This window comes from Bos javanicus, chromosome 19, assembly GCF_032452875.1.
Source record: "Bos javanicus breed banteng chromosome 19, ARS-OSU_banteng_1.0, whole genome shotgun sequence".
Lineage (NCBI taxonomy): Eukaryota > Metazoa > Chordata > Mammalia > Artiodactyla > Bovidae > Bos > Bos javanicus.
The window spans coordinates 20,622,202-20,627,775 of record NC_083886.1 but is presented as its reverse complement, the minus strand read 5'-3'; the positions used below and the strand labels follow the sequence as shown (position 1 = coordinate 20,627,775).

Sequence of the window (5,574 nt, the reverse complement as noted above, 5' to 3'; positions counted from 1 at the left end):
CATCTACCTCATTCTTTTTAATATCTGTATAATATTACATTATGTATATGTACCACAGCTTTCCTATCCATTCGTCTGCGGATGGACATCTAGGTTGCTTCCACATTCTAGCTATTGTAGACAGTGCTGTGATGAACTTTGGGGTACAGGTGTCTCTTTCAATTCTGAAGACCTCAAATTCTGATTGATCTCTTGGTTAGGCTGAAAGTTTGCTCAATAAGTGGGGAATACTTAAAGAGAAAACCACAGGCTCAAAATGGCATCACTTTCACTGAAGCCCATGATACCAAACCTAGGTGTGACACCTGACCTAGCTGGTAGCTTCCACCTTCCCCGGGAATGAAGACTTAGTCAGCCAGTCTGGAAATTTCTGGTGAGCACCCTGGAGGTAATCTGTCTCCTAGGGCCTTTCCATCCTCAGGAGGAAGAGCAATTTGCCTGATCTCTTTTCCTAAACAGTGCTGAAATGCAAATCACTGAAAACTGACCATACTAAGAGTAAATACATTTCAACCGTGTTAAATTCACTCCCATCACCACTGTCCAGCTCCAGAAAATTTTCATCTTGCAAAATTACAATTGACCTTTTAGATGTTGGTGAAACATTCAAAAATTGTAAAACACAGAGATGATCAAATAGACCTGAGTGTCCCCAGCAGGCTACTTTGTGCTCTTTGATCTGTCGCTTCACTGAACTCACACAGTGAGCTGTGGGGCCTCAGACTGCTCATTCCACAGGTGAGAAAACCAAGGCTTCGAAAGGTGAAGTCACGTGTCTAAGATCCCCCAGCCGATGAGAATGGCAGAGCTGGGAATCTGAGCAGGATTCAGTTTGATTCCCAAGCCCAGTTTTTTTTAAGTATCCCACGGCCTCCTAAGCAGGGTGGGGACAGAGAGTGACAGAGACAAGCGCCTTACTAGTCCAGCAGACTGAGCAGATATCCCAGAGAGAGACGGGACACAAGAAGGGCAGGACAAGGGAGCCAGAGGTGTCCCCAGAGCCCCTGGGTAGAAGACTGGCTGGAGAATTTGGGTCCATGCAGCAGGGCCCAGACACAGAGGACAGGGCCCCACACCCAGCCCCGGGTAGGGGACAGCCTGACCTGGAAGCTGATGGAGGACAGCTGCGCAGATTCCGTGACTCAGATGGTGGTGACTTGACCAAAGGGCACGCAGCGTTCATATTACATGAAGCTCTTCTCATTGACCATCACTTGCTGAGATGAGAGCACACGCCAGTAGTGGGCCCTGGCCAGGTGGGAGCACACCCGAGCCTCTGGGACCCCTGCCTCTAGAAGTTTTGACCTGTGTCTGTAGTTTTCACATCAATCTTCTGTAGGTCTGGGCATCAGTCTTCAGAGCTGTATCAGTTACAAGAACATGCTTGGGACCCGAAATGCATCCAAACACAACCTCTACACTTAGTCAGGTAGCAGGATGAGGGGGACATCCACGTTCACACAGAGAAGCAGGGACATGGATGTACTCACCCCTCCTCCCATCCCCCCAAGCCCAGAGATACTGCTCTACTTCCAAAAGCAATGTGCAATGCCCTGCAAAACAAAGCCATTAATAACATCTGGATAAAGGCCAGTACTTTGGCCACCTCATGCAAAGGGTTGGCTCATTGGAAAAGACTCTGATGCTGGGAGGGATTGGGGGCAGGAGGAGAAGGGGACGACAGAGGATGAGATGGCTGGATGGCATCACCGACTCGATGGACGTGAGTTTGAGTGAACTCCGGGAGTTGGTGATAGGCAGGGAGGCCTGGCCTGCTGTGATTCATGGGGTTGCAAAGAGTTGGACACTACTGAGCGACTGAGCGACTGAATTGAACTGAACTGAAAGGCAGCAACAGTGTAACAGAAACTCAGATGTTCCCAGGGACCTAGAGCAGAAGAAAAGCCAGAGCAGAAGATTGAAATTAACTCGGATTTAAGGACCCGGCAGGCCAAAAAAGTACCATGGTAACTTATCTAGTGCTTATTTCCAGAGTAAAAGAAGCAAGAGGTGCACCTGGAGTTACAGGTGAAGGTGTGGAAGGAGACTGCAGCCTTAGCCTTACAAGGAAATGGTCCTCTTCTCTGTACAAAGGTGTTGCTCACGTGACTGTTTAAACACTGTCCACAGCACCAGATGGGGCCAGGGGACAGCCAGCTGAAGGGAAGTGAGTTCCTGCTCCCCTTGAACTCTGAGCTCTGTATCCGGAAGCAGAGCTCAAATTGGCTCCCCCTCTGGGAAGGCGTCTGCATCTTCTACTCCTCAGGCTCCAGCTTCTTTTCTGCTTCCTGTTGCAGACCACGTACCCTGTGTTTTCAAGCCGAGGGCTGAAGTGGAAGGCAATGTCACTGTCACTGCACCTGGTCTGAAAGTTTCCAGGAAACCTTTGTGGAGGAAGTCAGACAGGGCTCGGTGCCCTGGCTTACTGCCAAGGGCGGAACAGGAGGTGCTCGCACTTTGACTGACACCCATCCGGGAATCTGCATACCACCTGTGTGGCTGGCTGGTACCCGTCTCTAGTTTGTTGCCATCACTTTTGTTCACCTAATTTGCACTTAGTGTGCTTTTGTGCGATTACCACATTTTGCCCTTAGAGTATCATTTTCTAAAAATAAGGAGAAAATGGGTAAAGAAATTTGTGTCCAAGATGGAAGCGGAGAAATGTGCCTAGAAGTGAGAGGCTTTGGGGTCAAGTAGTGGCTCCTTAGAGGTCAGCCTGTGTCTGCTCAGTTGGGAAAGAAGAGGACAATTGGAAAGGACAGGTGACATTGATGGCACATAAACAGATTTGGTGTCTAAAAGGGAGACAGAATAAAAAGTAGCTCTCCAAGTGTAGGGACCTCAGTGTGCGTGTCTTTCCCTCAGTGGAGGCTGGTGTGTGTCTAGGAAGCCCTCTTCTTCCCCACGCCCAGGAAGCCCTCAGTCAGCCCACTTGCCCAGCCTCTTGGGATGCTGAGGCAGGAGAGGCTCCTACCGCAGCGTCGGGCCCAGCACACGGTGAGAAACCGCTTGCCCTGGGGCCGTCCCCTCTTTGCCTGTCTCCTCCCACAGGGCAATGTGGGCACCTCCTTTCTCCAGGTCCGAGGAATTAAGGCACCTCCCTTCTTGGCCACTTTCCATCCAGGGGCCTTGAACAAGTGACGTCCACCTCTATGAGGCTCAATTTTACATGTATGACATGGAGTGATAAGGGTTTAAACCAGCTGGCCCCAACCTGTGTGGCAAAGGGACCGGTTTTGTGGAAGATTATTTTCCCAAGGACAACGGGATGCGAGTGATGGGGAGTGGCTCTAAATACAGACGAATCTTCACTGACTTGCCTGCCACTCACTGCCTGCCGTGGGGCCCAGTTCCTAAGAAGCCCTGGACCAACACTAGCATGTGACCTGGAGGTGGGGGACCCCTGGTTTAAGCAAGGCATCCTGTGATGGGGCCTCCACACAGGAAGCCAAGAGGCACAGAAGGAAGCCCTCTGCACCCCCCAGTGCAGGGGCACCCAGCTCCCCCCATCTCCTGAGATGGCCCCTTCTCACACTCCCTTGACCTGCCCTGCCTTGCTCTTTTGCCCCTCAGAGAGCAGACACCTCCTCAGGAGGCCTTCCCTGCTGCGCCCAGTCTCCTAACAGCTCTAAACTCTTTCAGAGCTTGTGCAGTGGGCCAGACACCATTCAAGATCTCTCAGTCTTCATTCAAGCTCGCTTAGTCTTTCCCCCAGATCTGGGGATTAACACACTCCAGGATTAACCCCATTATATAGATGCAGAAACTGAGGCCCAGAGGTGAAGCAACTTGCTTGAAGTCATCCAACTAGTAAATGGTTCAGCACAGAGAGGCCATCTTTAAAGTATGTCCCTTGCTGCCATGCTGGCTTGTTACCCAGCCCAGAAGCCCTACTCCCTTCATGCAAAACAACCATCATTTTTCTAGTTATTACTTAGAACAGTAGAGGCACCCACAGTGAGCTCAGTAAACATTTGTCAGATGCAGGAATCCTGGGGATGCTTACCCACTGCAGTCCTAAGCAGCACCCAAGAGATGGTCGTGGAGAAGTTGTGTCTGCCCTTCCGTGTTCTTTTTAGGTTGCTGCTCCCCTCCTCTGTCACCTGCAGGAGTTGTTTTCTTAGAACCCCAGAGCTGCTTCCTGTCCACTGAGACACACCCCACCCCCCAGCCCTGGAACTCACTGGGTTTCTGTAAGGAGACTGGGTGTCCACGAAGGCCATCTCTCCACCACCTCTGTGGCCACTGTCGCTTTACACACTGGCCAGGAAGACCACTGCACCTGGAGAACTTAAAAATGTGTAGAAACCAAAGCAACTGGACTGTTACTCAATGGGGGAGGATCCGGGAGATGATGTAGGTTTAGAAAAAGGGAGAAAGGTAGGGAGGAGAGGAGAGGGTGGAAGTGGTGCTCCTCACCTAGGGCCCTTTCCCCTCTGCTCGCCTCCTGTGATCTGCACTGAGATCCAATAGCGCATAGAGGTTCACATCGGCTCAGAGATCCTGACCACACTCATACTGCAGCAAGCTTCTAGACGTCACTGTTCCTGAGAACGTGGCTGTCTCTTTCGGGTCCAAACAGAAACAGAGCTGCTTGTTGGGGCCCGGGCAGCTGGGTGCTACTGGTGCACGGGGTGGAGGTTGTGCTGGGAAGGCCTGGTTATACCCATTTTCCAGATAGGGAAACTGAGGCTCAGAGTGTTTAAAGGTCATTCCAAAAGTCACACAGCTCATTAGTGATAGCCTGAGCCATATAAGGCTTCTTGGGGCCTCAAAAAGGGGTATGTTCCCTCTAAAATTCTATTCCTCACATAAAAACCTAGTCATGGAGGGATTTCCCTGGTGGTTTAGTGGTGAGGACTCTGTGCTTCCACTGCAGGGGGGATGAGTTTAATACTTGGTCAGGGAACTAAGAACATGCATATAGCATGGTCCAGTCAAAAAAAAAAAAAAAAAGAGAAACAAAACAATATATGATCAGATGGAAAGAAATGTTTTATGAATATCAATAGAAAACCTTATCATGAAGGTTACCTTATCATTGTGTTTAATGATGCCCCAGGAGCTTCTGATCCCTCCTCTCTAAGAATTTCTCTCTCCCTTCTTTTCTCTTTTCTCCCTTCCTTCTGGGCTGTAGCTGGGGAGCAGAGAAGATTTAGACATACTAGAACTTTCTGACGGAGAAGGCAATGGCACCCCACTCCAGTACTCTTGCCTGGAAAATCCCAAGGACAGAGGAGCCTTGTAGGCTGCAGTCCATGCGGTCGCTAAGAGTCGGACACGACTGAGCAACTTCACTTTGACTTTTCTCTTCCATGCCTTGGAGAAGGAAATGGCAACCCACTCCAGTATTCTTGCCTGGAGAATCCAGGGACGGCGGAACCTGGAGGGCTGCTGTCTGTGGGGTTGCACAGAGTCAGACACGACTGAAGCGACTTAGCAGCAACAGCAGCAGAACTTTCTGAATGACATGGAGGTGGGTCACTATGTTAAATAAATGTCTTTAATTGGCTCCAGCACCTTGTTAAAGGAAAGGATTGACTAAAACAGAGACTAGGATCAGCTGGGTAGCAA

General features: G+C 50.2%; 1 long non-coding RNA gene across 2 annotated transcripts; it reads right to left on the bottom strand.

Moving 5' to 3' along the window:
• Positions 1 to 1,873: 1,873 nt before the first annotated feature.
• LOC133231843 (uncharacterized) lies at positions 1,874 to 5,281 on the bottom strand. 2 transcript variants are annotated; one of them, XR_009731255.1, is made up of 3 exons: positions 4,185 to 5,281; positions 4,007 to 4,103; positions 1,874 to 2,327 (listed from the first exon to the last, which is right to left on the bottom strand). It is a non-coding gene; the product is annotated as an uncharacterized LOC133231843 (long non-coding RNA). The 2 variants fall into 2 exon arrangements; XR_009731256.1 differs by having other exon boundaries at positions 2,300 to 2,384.
• Between the last annotated feature and the right edge of the window lie 293 nt (positions 5,282 to 5,574).